The sequence below is a fragment of the Gallinula chloropus genome (assembly GCF_964237585.1).
Source record: "Gallinula chloropus genome assembly, chromosome: 1".
NCBI classification, from domain to species: Eukaryota; Metazoa; Chordata; class Aves; order Gruiformes; family Rallidae; genus Gallinula; species Gallinula chloropus.
The window spans coordinates 22,403,235-22,428,624 of record NC_140085.1 but is presented as its reverse complement, the minus strand read 5'-3'; positions in this window follow the sequence as shown (position 1 = coordinate 22,428,624).

Below are 25,390 nucleotides of genomic sequence, written 5' to 3'. Positions count from 1 at the left end.
AAACTCATGTGATGATGGATCGGGTACTTAGACAAGGATACTTAGACTTGCTCTTTCATCCGTTGTTTTTGTTTCCTAAGGACTTAATCAGAATCCAGTCTCTCCCCACCCCACTAGGATATTTTATTCTTTAATCAGAAAAATACACTAGCTCAGGCAATAGAACAGGGGAAGAGGGAAGAGGCTTGTCAAAGCATGTTGCGAATCTGTTGTGATGTTGTTTTGTCCTGCTGGCTAATGTTAGTATTCTACTTTTATAATTTTTAAGGTTTATTTTTAAGATAACCAGACTGTAACACTCTGATCACGCTTATATGTCTATAGTTTTAGTTTAGTTTCATCTTCATGATACTGAATCACCTTAAAGCAGAGGCAAGATGGTTTGACTGCAGTAAATATTTCTTCCCATGCTCAGACGGGCTTGCTTTATTTTTCAGTGCATCTTTCATTCTGAACATCTAACACTTTGGTTTTGGATTATTGCAGTGTCTGTAGTGCTTTGTTCCAAAATGCTGGTTTGGACTGTTTCCCTTCAACTATACCATGGCACAGTTTGGTTTGGGTAAAGCTACGTTACACACAACAGGGCTGCCAGGCTGTGTGATGAACTGCAAGAAGACTGAAATACATTGTTTGTTTTTCTCTGGGGTTGCCCCTTTGTTGCTTAATTTAGTAGAACACAGCCTGGTTTTGCACTTCATGATTATAAACGCTGAATTCTGACATGGCTTGCTGCTTCAACATTCCTGGAACACCCGGTGCTTCCAGAAAGTCTCTTTCTTCATCTGTCTTCAAAGGTGAATCCAGGAAGGTTGGTAGCAGCCCTCTGCTACCAGAAAAGTCAGTTTGTGCCGGGTACCACCAAAGGACCAGGTTCCGTATCGGTGAGTGATCCATTGAGTCTGCCATTCATTGCCTCAGTGCCATGGCTTAACTGGAGAAAGGGTTCAGCAAGTGAAGAAGGAAACACTTTTAATCAGAAGCAGGAATTGTTAGGCCAGCTTGCCAAATCAGATTAGGAGCAGTTTATACAACTATTGCAAGGATTTATCATGAAGTGCCTGGACATGGAAGACATCAGTACATAAACAAGATATCCCCTGTATTTTTAATTATTATGGCCTGGAACGGTGAAAAGCATTTGAAAGGTCAGATCCTTCGTAGTGCCGAATATCCCCGACTCCGGTTGCACCCCTTGAATCCAACATGCTCGGCGCCTTCCCAGGAGGTGCAACTGGTAACGGCCCCAGGAGGTGCATCTGGTAACGGCCCCATGCCGCCCTCCCTCCCAGCGAGCAGCCACTACCACCCCGAGGATGGAAATTAAAAGAGCAATCTGACTCCATCAGGAACCGCAAGACATTCCTTGTATGTGAAATTACTTCATATTCAAGGTTTCTACATAGCTGCGCTGCTGCTTACAGGAACGTGTTTTCACAGCTTAAGTGCATTAACCCCTAGTGGGCCTCAGGTCTCCGTGCAGGATTTGATGTGTCTTCAGGAGACCTGCAAGGCCTGCACAAGAATCTGTGTGAACTAAGCACCAGCAGGAAGAAAAAAAAGCCACTCCTGGAAATTAAAAAATAACTGAGTCTAGATCAAACACTTGGGAAGTCTGGCTTCTGCCCTAAAAGGTTAATCATTATTTGGAATTTTTTTGCTGTGGGAGATTCCTTGTGTAATATTGAAAGACAAGATCAAAACCCAACATTGTCTTTTGAGTGCCAGTGTCATGCCTGGATAAAAACAAACTAGATCAACCCTAATGATATTTGCTCTCAGACATAGCTGAATCTCTGGCTATGTTTGGGATAGGAAGGAATTTCCTCATGTGGTGAACTGGCAAAGCCTTGGGGTTTGTCTTGTTCTTGTGCATTGTTCAAGGACCATTTTTTGGAGTCTTACTTCACATTCTTTGACTTTCTGCAGCCTTGTGATCAGAACTGAACGTTCACCTTTTCCCATCATTGGGCCACGTTTTGCTTCCAAGGATTTCCTCTGCTTTACCCGACAGGTACGGAGAGATCTGATTTCTCAGCATTACAAAGGTAGCCTGGTAATTGCAGAAACAATACAGATTACTGCCCAACTGGAAACAAGGTGCAGGAAGAGAAGAGGGGAAGTGGAATAAGCTTCTCTGTCAGTTACAGCCTTCAACTCCACTCTTTAGAAAACAAATGGACTGCAGGATGTTACAGTGTGCAGAAGTATGGTCAAAGCATGCATTGTGTCGGGGCAGCACTACATGTAAGGAGTCACCTCTTTGTTTTCATCTGTGAACAGATCATTGTCACAAGTAATTGTGGAATTGTGGAAGTAATTGCTAAACCTCACAAGCTAATGACAAAATTCCTTTGTCATTCCCTTGCTGTTATGTTTATGAAAATGGTCTGTAGGCCTGGATGATACTTATAGGATACTTATAGGCACGTTACTTCCAGACCTTTATGAACTGCCCCAGTGTTTTCTTTTGGTGCTTTTGGTAACCTGTGTGTCCTTCAGCCTTGCCTGAAGCCAACAGGAGACTTCGCACTGGACTCACAGAGAAGGGGCTTTGACTTGGGTTGAGTAGAGTCAACAACTAGATCCAACAACAGTTGCTTCATCCGATGTTTCTCCAGCTGATTTCTCTGTTCTGCAAAAGGTAAGCTTATTTTAAATAGTAGTTTCTGGCTTGGTATACACCTCTCTTGCACCCAACCCCTATGATTAGAAACCCACCAACACCAGGCAGCTACGTGAAGGCTGTCTTGTCAGCACATGTGCACGCCAAAAATTGGAGCTCAAAGAGAAGGGTAAATTGAATCTTTCCTCCAAAAGGTATATTAACTTCAGAACATTGTAACTGTAGGCAATGTTTGCAGTTTAATACCTAATAACATTAGTTGAACTGGTCCACTCTGGAGGGTTCCAGGGGAGTTTTCCCAAGCAGAGTACAGCTGTCCTCCCTGCCCTCTATCACCTTGCTAAGACATGTCTGGTTTACTATTTTCTTTGTTCTTCATGAGCCACCCTATGGATCAGAGGCTGCCAAGGATGATCTTGTGAGGCTGTAGACCCCATTGTGTCTGGTGGGCGTGACCCCAACTACACAACCAACAAAGTGCTCATTGCTGCCATCAGCTCCACCACCATGGAGTGTGCAAAGCTTAAAGGGCTCTTTGACTGGCCCCAGCCACTCATACTGAAATCATTGTCACTGAGCTCTGCTTTACCCCTGTCCTGCAGCTGCTGAAACCAATAGCTAAAGTTCTTTGCCTTCAGCTGTGCTGAGGAGTATGTGTCCTGCCTGGACAAAAAAGGAGTAGTCAGCTGTGATGGTGAATAAAAGGCAGGTGGAGAGGCTGAAGATCCTGCTCCTTTCATTATTGTTTGACTGGTGTTCATCCCTTCTTGTAATTGTTGTTTCACTGTTAATTGCTGTTCATCTGAGGAACATGCATGGAGCACGCTTCCTATTTAGAACTGACAGAGAGGGAGCATGTAAAAAAATCCCTGAGGAGTTTTGAGATCACAAGCCTCAGAAAGATAACAAAATTAGCACGTATAATTCCCCTTGATTTTCTTTATGCCTGCTGACAAGGTTAGCAACAACTCTTCTTTCTGAGAGATTGTTATTTCTCCTCTACCAAAGCTTCCAGATTGGTAAGTCTTAGGTCTGATTTATTATTGTATATCTTGGTTTTCTTATGGAAAGGGTGGTGAAATTAGAAACAAATTACATTAAAACTTCATGAATTATAAAGGCTGGAAACTGAAGAAAAATAATAAAAATAAATCATTTTTTTCTTCGTCTTTAACTTAAAATATAACCTGAAGACTGTCCCTAACTAACTCCTGTTTAATATATCCACCCTTCTAATTTGATTTGGGGGGTAGTTTAAGCAGCCCTGTTGTGAGGTGAACAATGAAGCACAAGCTTGGTGAAACTGCACAGTGATTAGACTGAGTGTGGTCTGTAATATGGCTGTTGTTGGCTGAGCCAAGCTGTCTGTCCTCAGACAAATTCCTCTTGAGTTACAGTAACTCAAGCAATTCTGCCTTCTGGATGCTAGCTCTCAACTATTCCTGGATTTAAATTCTAATACTACACATTTTAATGGAAAAACATCTATTTGATCTCATTTTTTTCCACTGTCATGAGGAAATGTTAATTTCTCTAGTTTCTGTTGATTTTTCCCATGTACCCCCCCTATTCCTGCATGTTCTGGCTTGTGACAGAACATCTTTTGTGATGAAAGAAAGCAGGACCTATTCATGGGAAGAGGCAGGCATGGTCTGGATGCCTCAGAGGATCATTTTGTAAGTAGCTTGTCTTTGCTGTCTCATGAGATGAACGTCAGTCCCCGTCCCTGTTAATCTGCTGGATTCAAGAGTTAGGAGTGGTGTGCAGTGATATCAGTGGGTTATCCCCAGGTCTGAAGAATGAGAATGCCCATTACTTATATCTGAAAAAATCTCAGTTACTTATGTTCTCAGCAAAAGCTCCTAATTTTCCCAGCTCTTTCTATGTATTCAGCATAAAAGGATTGCATAATGGGCCCAGGAACTTCTGCAACTATTGTTTACAATCTGTCAGCTAATCCTTTCTGTGAGTCAGGCGGTGCCTACTGGGTTGGGCATTTGATTTGGATTAGAAGCTCCTTATTATGATGATGCGTTTGCAGCGCTGCCCGGAGGCCTCAGCAGGATTACAGCCACGTTGTGCTAAACAACATGCAAACCTATAGCTTGTAGCCTATTGTATGAGCACCTTTGCTCTGATTCTGGATTTGACCCCATTTCTCCTCATGGCCCTTGGGTAAGACATCTAATCCTGTTCTGTTTCCATATCTTTTCAGGGGAGATGATAATTCATTTCCTACCATCAGTCAATTCCTGGAACCACCTGCTTTTGGAGGAGAACGTTGGGATGATGTCACCCAAAGGCCACGGGGAAATACAGCAGTGCAAGTGGGAAATAGCATTTCCTCTGCTTGAGTGCCTCTGTTGTTCAGCGAAGTAGGTTTTGCAATGGGAATTTGTGCCATTTCCAGCAGTCCTGCTGCACCCAAAATACATGTAAGGTGAAAAATGCAAGTAGAGTCCTGAGTTGCGTCAATGCTGTTTGCAGCCATGGAGTTGCTCCCTGAGCCAGGGGCACAGTAAGTGGCTTCAGAGTCTTCCTTCTCCCCTCTCTGTGCTGCATGTGGCTCCTGTTCTAATGTGGGGCCCGTATGTGGTAGCAGCCAGACTCTCCTCCTCCCTGTCCTTTCAGGCTATTGACATTCATGCTGCTGTTACTCCTGTTTCATGACAAAAGAAAGCTTGCCAAGTCCAGCTACTATCACACCTTGTTTGTACTCCAACTCTGAGTTGCCATGGCCTTGCATTCATGTCTGCAGTTAACCCTGAGCCTTGTCTACACCTGTCACTCACTCACTGGCAGTTACTGCTCTAGAATATTGCTGAAATGTGAACCTTGACAAGGGACAAGTCATCTGTCTTTCTATACAGGGTGAGCTTGCCTGGATTTTATCTTCCCACTGAAACGGCACCTCTTCTTGTCTGTCCTGGGTGCTTTATTGAGGTGACCATACCAATAACTTGGAAAAATGAACAGACAGACCTACAGATGAGTCCTTTGAGGGTTGCCTGCTGCCCCATTTCCCTTGTTACTGAGGAATCACTGCTCAGTGGAGCCACTCTGCAAGATGCTCCTGAAGAAGAACAAATATGTCTGAGACATAAAGGTGACATGCATAGGAAAGACCACGCTTATCATGGCTGTACTTGTGAGCTTGTTTTTATGCTAAGGGCAAGTGGAGCAGAGCTTAAATTCAGTTTAAAAGTCTGGTTATCCTAATGCTGTAACATCCTGCAGCCCTCAAAGACAGGAGCAAGGTGGTACTTGCTGAGGAACTGATGAACAACCTTAGCTTTGTCTCCCTCTTTTCTAAGCCCAGATCACTTCTCTATGAGCTGCTAACAACACACTGGCATCATGACAGCTAGGGCTGGAGCTATCCTGTTTTGGGAACTTTTTTGTCTTATGAGAGATATGAGACTTAAACGCTTGATTGGTCTGTATCTCCTGACTTGAGACTGACCAGTCTGAATTGCTTCAGATAAACTGTCAGTAGGAGTCTCAAATATAGGTGAGTTGCTATCGCTTAAATTAAAGTAGATCACCATCTAGAAGATACCCTGTGAAATGCTCCCACTGAGGGGAAAGCTACACTGTAAGTATTCCCTTGAGTAATCAGAGGCTGTTATCACATTGAAGAGCTTAACTTGAAACTCAGACCTCACCACATGCTAAAGAACAGTTGAGTCAAGAGTGACTAAGGACTAATCATGTCCATTATATCGTGAGAGTAACTGAAAAATTAATAGAGGAGCCACCATAAGATGGTATGAGACACAGGTCTGTAGGAAACTGGACTTCATTAATTTTCTTGTACAAGAGACAGTCTGTTACAGCCAAGGTTTTAAATATTATTTGTATGCTATTATAGGCACAAGGTCTGACAGCTGGTAAAAACATTGTTAATGTATGCAAAGTAATTCTTACAGGCTTTCTTTACCTATTGTATTCTAGCTCTGTCCTACAGTAGCTTTCTAGGAGGCCAGTACCACATGAATGAAGCTGGGTATCTGAAGCTGGAAAGAGGCAATGGTGAGAAGAAACCATTAGGGTCATTACGGAGTTTACTTCACCCACCCTGATGAGTTACTGGTGCTGGTATGGACTATACCAGGTCACTTTTAGGGACTCAGATGCATTTGATGGACATATCTGCTACCTTCTATAGTTTTCATTGTGTCTTCACAAATTAGTGTTTGTAGAAGCTAACCACAGATTAGATTAGTGCATTGGTCCCACGGGATGCAGACCTTAGGGTTTAGGCAATGCTCTGTGGCTAACAAGAGACAACAAGTTATACCTGAGTCATTCCCCTGGGTGAAACGGGCTCTGCTCTGATGATGACAGGAGCAAGCTGAACATCTTCCAAGGAGACATCAAGTGTCATCACAAGGGCAGTCGTCTCCCATCGTGATTAACCAAGCAGAACTTGCAGTGGAAGAGCCACCAAGGTGATCAATCTTAGGTTTATCCTAGCAGTGATATCAGGCTGCCAGCGAGTTAGGAGGATGACAGTTAATGTAGTCTTTTGGTAGTGGGGCAAAATTTATATTCTTAGCATAAGCTGCTTAGGAAAAGCTTCTTTTACTTAGCATTTATCACTTGTTACTGGTGTTTTATTACATCAATAGCCATTCCAAGAAAATGTTTTAAAGCCCTTACCTGTTTCAAACACAGGCATATTCCCTTAGTTGCCAAGCATATTTTGAGACAAGAAGACTGGAGACAAACAGAGTTGGACCTACTTAGTCACACAGATATAAACTTAGCATAGCTTCCTTTTGATCAATTAAACTGGGCCTAGTATGCTTCCTGAATCGTGGTGTTTTCTCCTACTGGCAATGATGGAAGCTGGATCCAAGGTATGGTGAATGCAGACCTGTGGACCTTACTCAAGACAAGCTTGCAGTGAACTTGGTAGGATCTCTGGCTTAAGCAAGAAATACCAAAATTGATCCCATAGGGTAAAGCATGCTGCATTTCCTCAAACATGACTTCAGTTCACTTTCCACCCCTCTCTCCCAGATAACCAAAGCCAGACACATTCATTCCTTCGAGGTGAAATAGTATTGTTTTGGTTTGTTTTTCACAAGCTTCTCAGATATGCAAACAGATAATGCAGTGTCACAGCACCGTCACCTAACGGTGTCTGTAATGTGCACTGTGCAGGAGACTCCTGGGGTGTTGTACAATGAAATTCTACAATAATCTTAATAACGAAGAGCAATTAAGAGCAGCAGTTAACCTACATTTCTTTACCCTACTTTAAGTGTCACCGTACACCCAGCATTGCAAATACTAGTTGGAAGTGCATCGCACTGTCCAGAGGCATAATTACAGAAAGCTGTAGTTGTCTTTATCACAAAGTTTTAATTAGCAGGACACATTAAATAACTAGCTGATACAGATCTTAATGAATCATTTATAGGCCTACATCTAAGATAATTATATGTAGCTGGTCACACATAATCACTCACATACGCCCGGGCTTATGTGAAATGGGATATACATCTTCCTCATGTGAAGTAAAGGTGAAAAACTGGGTCACTAGCCCACCTTAACCAAACAGCTTGAGCCTGGACCATTACTGCCAAGACTGGGGGCAGGGAATAAGAATAGCTGGCTTCAAAAGAAGCCCACCTTGAGGAAAGGCAGGAGCTATGGGCTCCTGGATTTTTGGTTGGTTTGGGTTTTTTTGTTTTTTAAATCAAGGTGGTTGTCCCAAGTGGGCACTTTATGCAGCTCTGCTCAGGAATGAGGAGAGGGCAGATGGACACCAGGGTTGAGAATGTGGTTTCTGGGACAAACTGGGATTCTGGTATCTGCAAGCCATGTCGCACTGTCTGTGCTGTGGCTCCCTGGCAGCCTAGCACGCCCTAGATGTGTCCCTTTTGTCTCCAGCCACACTGCCTGCCCTGGAGCATGGAGGAGCTGCTCCAGAACAACCACGGAAAAGCCCTGTCAACCACTCTCTGCTCCACAAGGGCAGGTTCCAGTTCTCCAGGCTTTCTTGCTGGTTAGTATGTCTAGATGAAAAAGTGGGAGACATCCAAACATCCAATGACTTCAGGGCTAATTTTTGCTCTGCATACTGTTTTAGGGCCCGATTTTTATGGCATTTTTTTGTGACCACTCCCTGATAGTAAAATGAAGTGTTTGTTGTCTGTCTGACCAAGTTAAGGAGTCACAGGAGCTGCTGTCTGCAAAGGCGTGTTTATTGTCACCCCTGATTTCTGTGGAGCTCAGTAAGCATATGCACTTAGCATGGCTGAAGCCAAGTAAACAAGTCAGTTGAGGTGCGAGAGGTGTAGCACACACACCTCTTCCTCCACTTTGCGTAGAAGAGGCAGCTGGCTGTAGGCGAGCTGCTTTCCTCCATCAGCCGCGGCGTCAGGATGGTTGGGCTGACAGGGTTTCGCTTGTGAAACTGGTTCTTAGGGGAAGTCTGCCAGGCCCCAGCATTCATATGTCAGGCACAGTGCCAGTCCTGTTTCTTTCAGCTGGTTCTTTCACCTCCCACCCCACTGTGCTGAGCTCCCTCATGTACTCACAGACCTGCTTCGCCTTCTCCCTGCCCCATGGGCTGCCTTGGTATCCATCCCAGGTCCTGTAGTATAGCCTGTATAATTTTGAGCTGTCGGATTCTTCTCCTGGTTTTTATCAAGTAATACTTCAATGCCTGATTGTATGTAATACATTATGTCCAAACCCTGCCCCCCTTTGCCCGCCCACCCCTCAACACAACAAACCTCCTGTATCAGATAGACATGTTTGCCTGGAGTCTTTCTTGCAATGTTTTACGTGGCTTACTCAGCTTAGCTGGAGCTCCAGCTAGTAGCAAAGTCTGTATTTTGCTGATTGCAAGGCAAAGGGCAGTGATAAACAATCCACTGCAGATGTATATTTGGAAAAAGCAGGAGGGAAGTATTACCAACCCGTGCAATGCCAACCCAACATCCTTCAAAAGCAGCGTTAAACAATTTTCTCAATTATCCACAGAGTCTACTGTTAACAGGTTTCCCTGGTTCCCTGCATCAGATGGCCTCTGCTGATGTCTGCAAAACTTCTTCCAGTTTAAGTACAGAGTTCTCCTTAAAATTAGTGGGCTTTTCAGAGTTAATATGTTAATCTCCTGATGCACCACAGCAGGCGTCTGGAGTAGATCTTACTAGACTGTTTACACTGTGCTTCCTTTCAGGGTGGTTAGAGGCGAAGGAGCACTTGTGGCAAAGAACTGATGTGGTGTAGGGTTTGACAGCATCTTTCCACACCTAGTTGTTGATTTTGTGGAGGAGGGAGGAGCAGAGGCTCCCAGTACAGCTCCCAGTGTGGCTTCTCAGCTTCTTCCCATCAAGAGGCTGCTCCAGAGCAGGGCATGAGCCCCTCCTCCATTTCCCCCCGTTGCCCAAGGTGCCAGAGGTTTCATTTGCCACCTTCTCCTGGAAGAAAATGAGAAACCTGTTGGAAAAGGTTTACTTTCTCTCTCCAAGGCAGCAAATGAGGTTCAACCCTCCAAGCCCAGAGCCACCTACAGCAGAGGAGAGCGTCGCATGCTCCATGCGACAGGGCCGCTGCTGGGGACGCTCTCAGCACCGTGGCTGATAGCAGCCTACATGCTAAAGCAGACAGTCTCTCTGGATGGATGGCTGTAATAACTTTGCACTTTGTGGCTGTTGCCATTTTTATCTTCCCCCCTCCACACACCCCCACCCCGGGAGGTAAGGAACTGCTGTTAGTCATTTTATGGGGAGAAACTGAGCCACAGCTCATGAGGCCACACAGGGAGCCTGTGACAGAGCTGTGACAGGCTATCAGACCATTCTCTCCTTCCTTATCAGCTCTACCAAAGTAGGATATGAGGAAATGGCTCCTGAGTGACTGTGAATGGCGGGAAGTAGGCAGGGAAATAAGAAAAGCTGTGCCTGCTCCTGACACCCAAACCAGGCTGCCTGGAACCCTCAGGACGACAGATCTGCTCCAACACCATGTTTTCAGTGGAGCAGATTTTTTCCCGTTCTCTTGTTAGACTCTGAGTGTTGGTTTTCCAGCCACCGCCAACACTGTCTGGGCACAGATCCATGTTTACTCTAGCTCCACAGCCAGAAATATGGTGATGTCTGGTTCACACTAGTGTGTGGTTGTGCTGAATGCATCAGGTTGCGTCACCAAGAATCACCAGCTACAGAAAGCATGGAGCTGTGGCAAGGAAATCAGAGTGAGTACACAGCACAACTCTGAGCAGAGTAACAGCACAGGAAGACAGAAACTTGCTCAGAAGACTCTGAGGTTTAAAATCACTTTATCAGAAGGCCACTTCCTAAGGAAAAACGTTTGGTTTGGAGTGCCAGGTTTGATTTTTGAGCTGGATCAGGAGTACAGTTTATTTTACAAGAGCCAGTGGTACCAATTAGAGCCTGAGACTTTCAGAGCAGCACAGGGGACTCAACCACACATCTTCCATTAATTATCTCTTGGCCAAGCTAACTCTCAGTGATAGCACAAGTAATATGTCACAAGTTCATTTTCTGTCATTAAAATCAGCAGCTATGAGCCTGATCCTTGCTGGGAGCACATCTCAGTAAGAAGATGCTGGTTCATTGCAGGCGCTTTTAGAAGAATACTGTTTTAATGCCAGGCTGTGCTGGGGCAGAGCCCGGCTCCTGCTGTCTTACACCTCCAGTAGCACAGAACTACGAGCCTGCACTGTCTCTTATAGGTGCAGAGCCCGGACTAAGTGTGTCTTTGCTGACCTCCTTCTCCTCTTGGTACCACAGAGAAATCAGCTTAGTTTCAGAAAGCTGACATGTAGGTACAGCTGGTAGGTATTAGCACTTCAGTTGTGTATTCCTGGAATGCAAATCATTTGGTGGCTGTTGTTTTACTTGCTTGACTCCTTGGTGTATATGCTTAAAAAGTCTTGGGAGCAAGTGCCCTGGATTCCAAATCCAACATTTTGAGCACCACAGTGAGGCAGCTTCTCCCTGAGAAGAGGGTGTCCTCTGCCCCTGCGGTCAAGCATATACAACCAGGGGTTGCTGCTGTTGTCCACCTTTGGAGATGGTTTCAGCTTTTGATGATCTCATTCCCTCTCCCTTAGTGCCCTTCAGCCTTTGGGGGCCAAAAAGCATCTAATGCTAGCTAATGTCCAGTGCCTACCTTGATGCTTTAAAACCCAGCAACGCACTAACCACGAGTAACGACAACTTATGCAGCATCCTGCTCCACTAGCCAACTCCCTTTGCATTTGAGGAGGAAAAAGCAAAAAATGCCGAGTTTGGAATAACCCTGTAACCCACATGATATTGCCATTTTAAACAGAAAAAGTGAGAACAGCAGCTACTGGCACTGGCCCTATCTTTCTCTCACCCTTCGTGAAAAGCAGTGCCGATGAATAGATGTGCACATCCCTCCTCCGTCCATCTGGCTGCCTGGTGCCTCTGAAGATGGCAACTGGGCTGAAAGTGGGAAGGAGGGGGAGCAAAGGTGTCCAGATAATAAATTATCCCCTGGAAAACTCAAAACAACAAGAAAGTAATTGCACTGTCTGAAACAGAAGTTAAAAGGGACAGAGCTGCATTGTGTTAAGCAGCCTCTTCTGCTTACAGTTAGCACCAGGCGTCAGTAGTGATAGAGCAAGTTTTCTACCAGCTCCTAGGAGCTGCTCAGGCAGGATGGATGTGGAGACAGCAGCAGTGAGAAGCAGCTGAGCTTCAGTGGTTTAGGGTGGATTGTACCAGGTAGGGTTTGTCCTGGCAGCTGGAGAAGGTGCCATGTGGCTCGCATGGGGTCTGGGATGCTGTTAGGGCACTGTGATAATTCACAAAGTATTAAGGGAAGGATCCAGTTTGAATTTTTTTTTCTGTGTATGGCAGTGGGGTGTTTGGGTTTGAGGGGGTTTTATTTTCATTAGAGTTGTCACAGAACGAGTCTGTTCCTTCCCTTAAGGCAGCTATTCTAAGACTAACAGAAAGTCAGCTTGGAAGATCCAGTCCTCTGAGTGTGCAGGCACTGATGAGGACCTTACCCAAGAAGATCTTTGGCTGAAGTTGAAGCGTTTGTGTGGAAGCATGGAGTTTCTTCCTCTCCTGGAGTCACAGTAAGGTCAGAGGTGGGACTGTGTGCCAGTGTCTGCAGCCTGATTTCAATTTCAGGGTCATAAATGTGTCTTGGACCTTTATGTGTATGTCCGTGGCCCAGGGGCTCTGAAGCACCCCTGCAAACTGCTGTCACAGCGTGGAGGATGTCTGTCCTCACACTTGTCCACAGCTACTGGCACAGAAAACAATCAATCTCTTGGGCAAACAAAACTGCAGAAGCTAAAAGCTTCTGTTTCAAGGCCATCAAGGAAAAATACTGTACTTTCCTTCCTCGTTGTGCTACAGAGCGTTTCACAGAAGGGCTCCATGAAGTGTCACAGCAGGGCGCTGGGGCTGGTTTCCTACCTGATGTCACAGGCATAAATGGGAGCGTGTGTGAGCGAGGGCTGGTGTGTTTTAAACAGGGCCAGCATGGATGAAGAAGTAACTGTTTGGCAGGAATGCCTAGAAGGAAAATGCACTAAAGATTGTGCTGAGGTGCAGTACCACAGCAGCAGGAGCTGTATACATTTGCAATGGGCTGTATCCAATGAATGTCACAAAAAAGTCAAGATTTCAGGATTAAGAAGAAACTAGTTTTAAGCTGATTTCAAATAAACCAAGGATAACTTCTGCCTCAATGAGGGTAACTGCCTACTATCAAGGACAGCGATGATCCCACCAGGTCTGTGAACAGCAGCAGTGCATCTGGGGTGAGAGTTGGGGAAACGTTGCCCACAGACAGTCAGCATTCATACAGCTCCAGGCTCTGCTAGGGCCAGTGGCTGTGGCAAACCTCCCTCCAGCTGCCCCAGCTGCCAGCTGATAGAAGCTTCCAATGATGATTTTCAGCCTTTGCCCAGGGGAATGGCCTCTGCTTTTCTCCACTTCCATGTGATTCAGAGACTAATCTTCAAAGCTGATGACATAGCTTGGCTTCACAGATGACTTAGAGGCTTATTTTAGGGTCTGTTTTAAACCAGGAGAAATATTGGTAGTGTGTGGCCAGCGTGGTCTCGCCTGGCTCTCATGCTCTCAGGAAGCCAGTTATCAGACAGAATTTTAATGGCTCTTATGGGCTGTATGAAAGACTGGTGATATCAGAGGGAATTCTTAAACAGGCTTGTTCTGAGTCTTTTTTTTTTTGCCTGGCTGCACAAACGTAAGCCCTAGTTGTATGCTGCAAGCTGGTATGGCTGATGGGTGCTCTGGGGAGATGGTGCTCTAGAGAAGCTGCTGGTTACTGGTTCTGCCCGAGGGGTGGGTTTGTATTTGCTGCCTGGCGTGATAACCTGGCTCACAGGCTGCGCCCCTTTCCTGTGAAAGGGCTGCACACTGCACTACCCCTCGTTCTCCTGGATGGAGCTATCTCTGGATTTGTGTCTTAAAAGCTGAGTGCTGGCATGGGGAGAGAGGAAGATCAATAATCCTCAATAAGGGGATAAGTAAGACAGTGGCTTAAGGGAAAGCTCCAGAGAGCTCAGACTTATCATTAGGAGGGACAAGCAGTGATGTCTTATTGACATATCTCATTAGAAGTTGCTGGGAGCTACTGGACTGGACAGTCATTTCAAATGTCAGCAACCCTGGGGGAGCTGGATGTAAATGTTGTAATTGATACAAGGATGGAAGCGGCTCCACTACAAAGTGACATTTCAGATATTGTGGGAACGGATGATGTGAAACATCCTCAACAAGATCTGTTTCCCCTCAACTCTTTTGACTCCTGTCAGAGGTGCGTGTTCAATCTTTTCTCTGGGCAGATGGCTTCTGCAAATAGAACCAGCTTTGAAATACAAAGTTTTGCTGAATTCATTATATGCCTTCTGACTTCAAAGCTTTGCGCTTTCCTCTTTAGTTTTAAATAGAGCTGCTTGGCCGCTTTCAGACCTGTTACTTTTGAGACAGGTGCTGCAGTGGATGTCACCAGCGGCAGTGGAAAAGTTATTTGGGGTGGACCGAGCAGCCGTGTGCTCGCCCAAGGCTGCATCTCACCTCTGCTGCCCGCATTTGGCCAGGAGGGACATGGTCCCTGTAGTTCTGTGAGTGTCAGGAGGCCCTCCCCATTGGGGGACTTCCCTGACTTTCTCATTTCTCAGTGAGGGGGACAGCTGTACTAGCCTATCCCTGCACTTTCAGCTCTCGAGGAATGCACGGAGAATCGGATGGGGTGGGGATGGTATTTGCAACAGGAGTTGTTCTGTCCAGCTTGACATAAGACCTCTTCATTGAAGACTTCGCAACAGGAAGCTTCTGCCTCAGGAGGGAGACTCTATATTAATTAATCTTTAAAGAGCTTTATATTGAATTTACCTTCTGGAGCACGGTGGTTTTCAACCGCAGCTTAGCAAGTGGATAGCAGTAGTTGGAAGTTACTGTAAGCAGAGAGCTTTGCTATGGCTGTGTGCACTGCAGTGATGAGGTTTGGGTTTCACATCTCACTTTTACTTTTGAGCATGTGTTGGAGCCACCAAAAGGGATACAAATTGGAGAGCTTTCTCTTTGTATCTGCTTGCTACACAGAGAGATGACGTTTTGTTGGCCAAAAGTTTTCTTGGATAGAAACTGTCACTTTGGAGACTGAAATGTCAGTTTAGTAAAATTTTCATATGCACAAAAGGGGGGAGAAACAAGCGCCCAAACTTCAAAGTAGCTGAACCATTCCTTTCAACATCTTCTGATTTGCCACAACTTCATTTCAAAATCCTTCAGGTTCAGTTGGAAATTTTAAAGGCTCAGTGCCAGAGTGTTCAGCCTGAACAAAATGTTTGCTTCACTCACAACCAATTTCTTTCTTCTTTCTTTTTAGAACTGACATCGCAGTGGAAATCTGCTACTTGCCCTGTTTTGGTTGCCTACAGCATCTGGGTAAGTTGGAGGCAGGACTTGCTAAACTGAAAAGTGTTTAGACAGAAAAAGTTCTTCATTTATACCTCAGGTCCCAGGATCTGAAACCCTTATGGTGCTCTAAGAGGGTGTTGTATTGCAACTTTCAGTGTTCCCTCATATATTCCTGAACTGAGAAGCTTTTGTGGGATTTTTGTCTTATCAGCAATATATTATAAAAATGTCTACTCTTTCCAAAGCTTTAGCATTTCACTAGGATAACTATTCTTAATTTCAGCCCTGGAGTCAGTTTATGTGTGGTTTGATCATCTGTTTCTCCTTTCATACAGACACTATCAATGTGGGCAGCAGAGCAGCCCTGTCACACAGGATTAATGGCAGAGTGTGGTGTTGCTCGTGGAAGCAAAGTAAGTAAAGGTGAACATTAATATCACACCATATAAGTAAACACCAAAATTGGAATAATTTTTTTTCTACATGTTTCAGCATCCTAAGTACAAAGTAATAACCCTGTCAGGAACAATATTCACTGCTCTCTCATCTGGCTGTGATGGAATTAGTGGCAGCCTCCTGGGAAGAACACAGGTATGTCAGTGGTGGGTACCCAGCGTGGGGTTGTGTTAAAGCAAAAAGCAAAACAAGTCCCTTGGTCGCAGAATGGGCGGAGAAACCTAATATCAGTTGGAAAATCAGCATTGCTTTGAATATGGCATTTATCCTGGTTTCCTCATGAGAAGGATAATGCAAAAATGGGATATATATATATATATATAGGTGCATTTGTATATCAGACAAAATGTGTTGTAGAATTTGGTAGAAGATGAAAATCAAAGTCTTGTGAAATCTAGAGTTAGGGCAGGATGATACCAAACAGTGGACAATGAGGACAGGCTTACCGAGTGCTCTCTGCCTTAACACAAAATCAAGGAGAGGGTAAGCCTCAATGAAGGATGAGACTTAAAAATATTCCACCTCACAAAAATAGAAATAATTATGCACTATTACCAGGGTGGGGGGAATTCACTCAGCCATTTGTTGAATTTGTTAAACTATTTGCCTCTGGGTTTCCATCTGCATTCGTTTTTAAAGGCACCAACCAAATAATGTTTGATGCTAAGAAAATTGTAAAAGTCTAAGCTCTTCCTAGCTGCCCCAAGGTCTGTGCTCAGAGCCTTTGCATTTTGGAAATGTCAGGTCGAGGCACATGCATAGAAAAAATAGATGCGCAATTACAGTGTTTATCCTATCTACTCCAAAGCATTTTGAGCCCTAGAAATAGTTGAAATAAAATCTTTCTACACAGCATATTGCTGCCCAGTAGCATGTGTCACAGAGCATATTTAAGATTTCTTCAGAAGAAGCCAAGATCAGACACTGCCAGAAATCAGATATTCAATTAAACGGTCTCATGCTTCAAGCCAGTATGGCAAGGGTACTTCATGAAAAAATTGCTGCTGTGGGAACAGTTGGGATTAAATGATTATGGAGGGAGAATTTTAACATCAGCAATGTGGTCACTTGCACATCTGTAACAGCAGGATCTGAAGAGGATGGCCACGAAGCTTGGTGCACGTGTAATGCTTCTCGTGAGCATTCAGCTCTTTCAGCCTCCAAACATGATGTAGCCTGTCCCTAGGAAATCGCAGAAGAGACAAAAAGTGTTTGTACTGAGATGATGGCTTTGTAAGAAGCATCTGTGCTTTAGCTCTAGCTTTCCAAGAAGTGACTGTGTTGGGGCTGTATTGTTTTTGACATCTACACAGGTTTGTGCCTTCTCTGCTTCTGTACCCTTCTCCTAAGATGGCTCTGTTCACATGTAGAGCTATCCTAGCATTGAACTGTGTCACAGACTGGAGCTCACACCCTGCCTCTTCCCCTTTTGCTTTCTCCACATTAATTTTCCCACTAGCTCAGCTCCCTGTTGCCCTGGCACAGGTGGGAATTACCAAGTTGGGGCAGGGAGTCACTCAAAGGAATGCAAGATTTTCTCTGCCTATGAAGCATGGGTTATTTTATTCACCTTTGGATCTAACTTTCTTGATTTAGGTATGTCACAAAAGAGTGGAATATACCTCACTCAAAAGAGAAAAGCAGTATCATGTTATTGAGGTAAAGCAATAATTCATCAGCATTCAAGAAATTTGATGGAATTTAACAAAGTTTAACAGTGGTTTACTGAAGTTCAGTTAATCATGAATCCTGCTTTAGAATCCCTTCAAGAACCACTGTCAAAGATATTAGCAAAAGTGGGTTTAATATGATGCTGTAAAAGCATGACTTAACAAAATTCATTGGCAAGGTTCACTCTGTTACTTACTGCCTAGAAGAAACATGCAAAGGAAAATTGAGTAATGATTGAGTTAGAATGATTTGCACAGAGACCAGAGACACAAAAGGGTAAGGAAGACCCTCCTCTCGAGTCACAAGGTTCAGAGTAGATCCTGCTGCTTTCTAAACTCCTTCTCTGAGAGGAGTCTAGGTGTGGCCGGATCCAGTCTTAGTCCCAGACTTGGTCAACAGTTTATGTCTAAGGGATTACATGTGCAAAGTTTGTAATAATTAATATTAAGTAACTACCTGGATTACCAATGTTTCATTAGTACTAATTCAGCATATTATCAGTTGCTTACCAAAGATCTGTCTCTCTGCCCCAAGGCGCAATGCTGAGCATTGTCCCAGCTCAAGGGGACAGGAGTGCTGTGCAGCCACGCTGCCTGGCAGGGAGAGCTCAGCCAAGGCTCACCTAGGTTGTCATATTTATCCAGTAAAGTGGTTGGTTTGTAATCAGATTACATGCAATGGGAAAGATATGCATGAGACTACTTGCACCCACGACTTTCTCTGTTCCCTGATAAATGAGTTTTGGAAAAGCCGCCCACTATTATGTGTTAATCGCGTGATCGTTGTTCCCAGCTCTTAAGTACTGATGCTCACTGTGCCACTCTGCTCCTTTGTGGGTTTCAGAGGAATTCCTGGACTGGCTACAGCTCAGGTCTCCACCTCCTTTGCAACCTGTACCGAACTACCACTACTTTTGTTAAGGGATAGAGTGTACCCATCATGAGGCATTGTCAAACGACTGAAAGGACTGACGTTAGCCCCCTGAAACCCATTACAAAACTGCTTTAAAATCCTGTTGCTATCACTTTGTTTTCTAACATGTAACTAGAAGCCTTTTTACCGCTCCTTTACATGCCAGTTGCTTTCTACAGTCTGAGAAAAACAGAAATCAAACAGAAATCAAGCATATGCATCTTGCTGGTACAGGTGTTTTGAAACCTTTTCCAAATACCTTTGCAGTGACTGCAGAAAAGCTTTTATATCAGTAGAGAATGTATATATTGGGCTTTCTTCTGGAAGCTGTGAGAGGGACACAATATGTACTGCTGGATTATTTTACCAACTGAATAGATGTAATTTCTTTTTCGAATAGGAAACTTGGACTATGGCAGGAAAAGTATTTCACTATATAAATAAGTTCCACACATCCTGAGCAGGAACTCGGCATCTCCATGGGGCAGAGATGCTCAGATATATGCAAAGCTTCCCAACATGTTTAATATGCAGACATTAAGTGTCCAATATCACACATGGTTTCTCCCCACCTTGGATGAATTGGCTTTTTGAAGCAGCAGCTGAGACCAAAGGGAATACGTGAGGCCTGAGGGGACAAGAAATCTTTACAAAATCTCAGCGTCATCTTTTGAGCCACATGATTAAAAATGTGAATTCTGGACTTTTACCTCCCCACACCCTGCTGTTCTGGAGGATTATTGGGCTATATGCTGTTTGGTATAAGGTGATTTAGGTCATTCTAATCAAAAGGCTCACTGAATGAGAAATACACAGTATTTCTATCTGCTAGTATGTCACTGTGGTGCTGCTCTTCCACAGGATGGGAATGTATCAGGAACAACAGGTCTCCTCAAGAAATGCATCATGAGGTTTAAAACATAGTGTACAATGAAGGAAGTATCATGTTAGAATGAAGCCTTCTGTTTGTGATTAGCAGGTTAGTTAAATGCTGTGCTCTGCAGCTCTGGAAAAGCCATAGGCAGCAGCTGAAATGCCCTGGGAAGGACTGTAATAGCCAACTTGGTTCGTAGTAACCAACCAGTGGCAAGCTGTCTCTGTTCCTTGAAGTGAAGTGTTGCTTGGACCCTGATGAACTTGTCCTTCATGACAGCTACCATATCGACCTTGCTGTGCTTGGTGAGGTTACCACAGATGTACTCTACAGATGGTGACCCCAGGGAGTCCATCTCTTAAATGCTGATGTGGATGCCTGAGCCAGTGGCGCCGTGGAGCGAACGCAGCATCCTGTGACTGCAGAGGCTGCAGAGCCAACTTCTCCACTGGTCTCTTTTTAGAAGAAAATGTCCATAAAAATATGTTCCTCTCCTTCCTCACTGTAGGACTTTGGAACAGGCAGAGGAGTATCTACCACCCCTGCAGCTCCATGCCTGCTGGAATGGGAGCTGGGCAGTGTGGGGATACTGCAGATGCCGGTACCCGCCACCCAGGGCAAGCCTGTGGCACACAGCTGCTCTGCACACTGGTGGGTAAAGCACCTCTCTTGCACACCCTTGTTAAAATGCACAGGTTATAGTGGCATAAAGAAAGAAATCAATGCATTTTCACTTGAGTATGGTTAAGTGTGTTTTGCTTTGTGCATGGCTCCTCCAAGCCTTTAATTGGCATTGACTGGTGACGACTGGGGTATACAAGGAGAGCCAGAAGCAGATGGTTTCTCAACCACAAAGTAGCAAGTGGCTTTGGGCTGGCTTTTAGCTCACCGTGGAATTAAACTGCTTCCTGAAGCTTTCCTAGAAAAACCTTGAATTCATTCTCCAGCTTGCTTCTTTGCTAGATGGAGTGTAGGAGGCATTTGTTTGAGCTTTCACAGTGACTAGTTTGGGATTTTTCTTTCCCATCATCACCAAATGGGACAGTACTTTTGTTCCCAGACAGATTTTAATTTTTAAAGCTGATGAGTGCCTCACTTTGACAGAGTGTTAAACATTTAAATGCACCGGTGGGGTGCCTTCTTCATATCAAACTCAGATGGCTTATCTGCAAAAATAACCCCTAAAACAAACTGAAAACAGTACTCTTCATATGCAAAAAAAAACTTGGGCAAAAAAACTTTCTTCCTTCTGTGATCAAAGCAGGGGCTATGTAGTTTGGTTTGTGCAATGGGGTTAGATTTTTCTTCCTCACTGTAACGTAGCTTCAGCTAGTTGTCAGCCAAGAGATATGTTTGGATTTTTCATCCCATGTGGATTTGTGGGAACATGCACTAGTAGACCAGATCGACATTGTAATAGTGCCTGCATTGATCTAATGCAGTGTTTACGTGGACTCCAGCCATCATTCATTTCTCCTCCGGCATCCAGAGGCTACAGTGGATTATTTTAGACAAAAATCATGACAGTACTTAGCTGTTTTCCAGCATTTGCAAGGCATTTTATGAAGAGGGTCAATATAATTATCTCCATTTCATAGCTGGAAATTAAAGGCACAGAGACATGAAGAGATTTGTCCATGTCAATGAGCACCACAGCAGTGATGGGACTAGGGAGAAGATCTGGGTCCCTGGATGCCCAGAGCAGGACTCTGACTGGCACATCTTGGCTGTGTCGCCGATATGAGCACTCTCTTTTCCTGTTTCTTTCTCCTGTGACTCTGGGATCAGTGCCCACCCTGGAAACCCACAGCCTGGGAGGGGATATCATCCCAAGAGCACATGGATGTTGAACAATACAGACCACATGGTTTTTAAAAAAAAACAATTGCTTTCTCCTTTGGTCACTGCAACAGCTACAAGGAGGTGGACACAAAAGGGAAGTGTCTGTGTCTTCCCTTCCCAGCTGTCTTTTCTCTTGGTAATCATATCACTTAGATTTGACTGGAGCCTTACTTGGTGTCTTGGATATCTGTCCTGCCAGCTCCTTTCTCTGCTAACTGCATCTTCACCTCTCCTGCAGCCATGTCCTCCAGTGGTCCAAGGAAATGGGTCCCATCCTTCTTTACCCTCTCTTCCATGCAAGATCAATGGGGTTTGGGAGACCCAGCTTTGCAACCTGTGACAACTCCATCCCTCCCAGCCCATGTGCAGCTCTGTGATGAGATGCGAGAATGTAAAGATTACTAAAACTAAACTGAAATTAAGATCTGAACCCAGATGAAGGCAGTGGGCTGTCACCAACACCACAGAGCTTCTGTCCCATGGGTAACAGGCTTTGCACATTGGGAGTCCGTGGAGATCTTCTCTTACTGCCTTAAACTCAGTTGAAAAAAAAAAAATCACAAAATTAGTCTTTAATAGGGCCTAAACCATCCGTGCTTACAAACTGGGTCCCCCTTAGCTTGTGCCCAGTTTGCCCCATATGCTTAACAGCCACTTCTGGGTGCTTTCTGCAGCAAGCCTTGCCCATAGGGGCCAGGAGTGCAGGCTGAGCCTGTCATTAGGTTTTCCCTTCCACAGTCCCCATAACTACGGGATAAAACCATGTACTTAACCCACACCTCCTCCCAGGCCTGGGGTAGAGTCCTGTCCTGTATTTACAGTATCCTTCAGCATCCAACAGCTGTCAAGTGTGAGCCCTTCCCAGCCCCTGCTTCGGGTACTGGAAATGTTATTTTCCCTTTGCAGCTGACATCAGCGTATGCCTGGCATTGAAGTATATCAAGATATTCAACAGGGAACTCTGAAAAGAGAAAAAGTTGCTTGTTTGGAACAGTGTTTTGGCAGGTTTCTAAATGAGATACAGGTCATTTGAGAGCTTGGGATGTGAAGCAGAAATGGCTACCAGCCCTCCCCCTGCTTCTGCAGTGCTTGCTTCCCAAGCCTTTAGGCATTGGGAAACGCAAGAAATACTTCAAATTACAAAAGTTGGAAGAGGTAGTTTGGTAGCTCATATTTCTTAAAGTACATGAAACTCCAGTAGGTCACCGTCTGGATAAAGTGGATAAACCATAATCCCTGTGCAGACCATAAATAGTTTGTCTACTCCCAGCAATGGGAGGGAGAGAGGGGAGAGAAAGCGTGGATTAGGGGTCGGTTAGGGGGAGAGATTTTTCCACAAATATTTTGGGATTTGCTCACACCTTCACCATGTGTAAAATCAGAGATCTCTAATAACCACCCAATTCCTGAAAACACAGTTACTCGATTCAGAAGCCGCAGCGGGTCTGCAGGAGATGTCTCCTGCTGTGTGGAGCCCACCGCCCTTGCAGTTTCATTAAACTGATCGTAAGTGAAGTCAAGTCCTCAGTTTTATTAAACTGATTGTATCCTCATGCAGCCTCATTCCCCGAAGCAGACAGCTGGCCCTTCCTGTCCCATCTTGCTGTACCCTTCATTTCCAAGTCACCAGGGTACCTAGGTTGGACTGTGCTGTGCCACGTTGGGGCCTTACAGGATGATGAAGCAGTTCTCATCGCCTGGTGCTCTCTACTGTTAATCTTTTTTTAAAAAAAGAGGTTTGTATTATATGTTTCTATATTAGCAAATTTTTTTAAAATGTAAACTTCTAGCAAGAATGCTCCTTTGTCTCTCCCAGGTATCAAGATATAGTTTGCTGTCGAACCTTGTAGACTGCAGTGATATAATATCTTTCTGCAAGGAAAAGTGCTGACAGCAATATGAGTTTTTCTGGGGTTAGTTCTTATTAGGTTTGAATTTATTTATGGGCATTTCAGGAATACTTTTGGTCAGTCAAGGAATGAACAGAATGCTGTAATGTTAAAAAAATATATATATGGTGCTTTGATCATTTTTTGAAAGGAACTGTGAGGAAAACATGCAACAGAAGTTGTAAAGCAAAGGAAGGGGAATGGTGCAGCACTGCTCAGTGACTTACATGTTATCTTATGCCAAAATGCACAGGTTTTGTTTCATTACTTCATATTAAAATGACCTCTGCTGTGTAGTTTCTTGGGATTTGCCTACAAATAGGAAGTTCTCACTTAATATCAGGGAATTGTATTAGTCTCTTAATTACGCTTTGTAATTGTATAGGCCTTCGGCTCACTAATACCTGTGACAATTATTGGGGGAAAGAGGGTAAGAAGGGGAAAACTTCTTGCCTGCTCAAATAAGAAAGGAGTAAGGTTGGGAACCTATGTGCAAACCTGCTTCTCCTGGAGCTGGGCTGGAAGGTAGTGGTGGAAGAGCTGCTCCTCACTGAGATCACACTAGCTGACGCATAGCCTGGGGCTCCTCACTTCTCTGCCCACTCACCCACAAGTCAGGCCAGGGTGGAGATGGGAGCTTGTGGTGCAGAAGAGATCTGCTATGTGGATGACAAAGTCGTTTTTCTATCTGCAAATGCCCTCTTAAAAAAAAAAACCCAAACAAAAAAAACCCCAAACCAACAAACAAAACTAAAATCATTAGATGGGGAAATTGAGAAAGTCTACAAGGGACTTTCCTCTGTCAAATAGACTGTCTGGAAATAAGCTTAACTGATGTCATGCTTTTTTAATAATAGAAATGTAGATAAGTCCTAAGTACTGGCAAGAGACAGAGGTGTGACTAGATTTTAAGACAATATTCTGCAGTCCATTTTCTCTCTCTCTCTTTTAAAAGAAATCCCCAGTGGGGATTTCCCAGCGGGGAGAGTGGAGAGCACTCATACATGTCCTCTCCACCTTCCTTTGGTGCATTCACCGGAGGGAAAGGTCTTACTGTAGAAACTACCACCTACAATTGCACTTAGGACTAATCAAGGACTGCAGTACCATGAAGAGCTGTATTTTAAGCACATACACACAGAGAATTGTTTTTCTTTTAAAATCATGACCGACTCCTGAATCGCAAACAAGGAATACAAGCCCCCAGGAAAGCAGACGCACTGTGTGGACACCAGGGTCCAATTGAGCACCAGACCCAGCTTATCACCTCCTTGCAGCATCAGGATGCAGCAAATGTAGTTGCATAACTGTGGGGCCGAGTCCTTGAGCACTCCACTCTTTGAGGAGACAAAACCATCTTTTCCAGACTACCAGGTATGAAGAGGATTTCAGTGGTGAGAGAGAAACAGGGAGAAGGCATCACTTAAAACATTAGTCGGTTAAAACATCTCTGTGCTGGATGTCTTCTCAAGCAAAGAGTAAAGGGCCAGCTAACTCGACAGTCACTGGTGATCTCAAGCATGTTTGCCACTTCAGATTTTTGCCCTTAAATTGTTTTTCTCATGCATCCCTTAAACAGGTGTGTTGTGCCTTTGGTGGGAATGGAAATTACCACGGATTGAACAGAATCTTTCCTTGTGTGTCCTCCCGGAAGCCTGCTATTCCTGCTTCTTGTAGTTCTGATCAAAACATAGTATGTATAAATAATCTTACTGCACATAAAGCATGCAAATGCTCTTACGCTTTTTGGAGCAGTATAGTGAATTGTGAGAAGCACCTACATCTGCTGGCTGGAGGCTAACTGCATATATGCCCTCCTTGGCTCTGCATGTGCTTTCAGTAGTGCCTGATATAAATTGAGGCAGAGATTCCAGTCCACTAAAAAAGTTTGGGAGCATTTTTTCATTCTTTACATTTGCAGCAATGAAAAGATTAGGGTAGATATTAGGAATGCTGATCCAAGCAGCAAGATTATTTGAACTCAGAAACAGGCCATCCAGGGAAGTTGCAGTGTCTTCTTCATAGATGGATTTCAGAAAATAAGAGATTAAAATCTGTTTGCATTCATGTAGAGGTTGCAGTTAATCTTTCTTAGATTGCAGGACAACATGCAGCACCTTGTAAAGACAGTAAGTGCTGCTGCATTGGCTGTGCAGACCTCTAAACTGAACCGCACTTGGGAACTGGTGGTAATGCCCTTGGC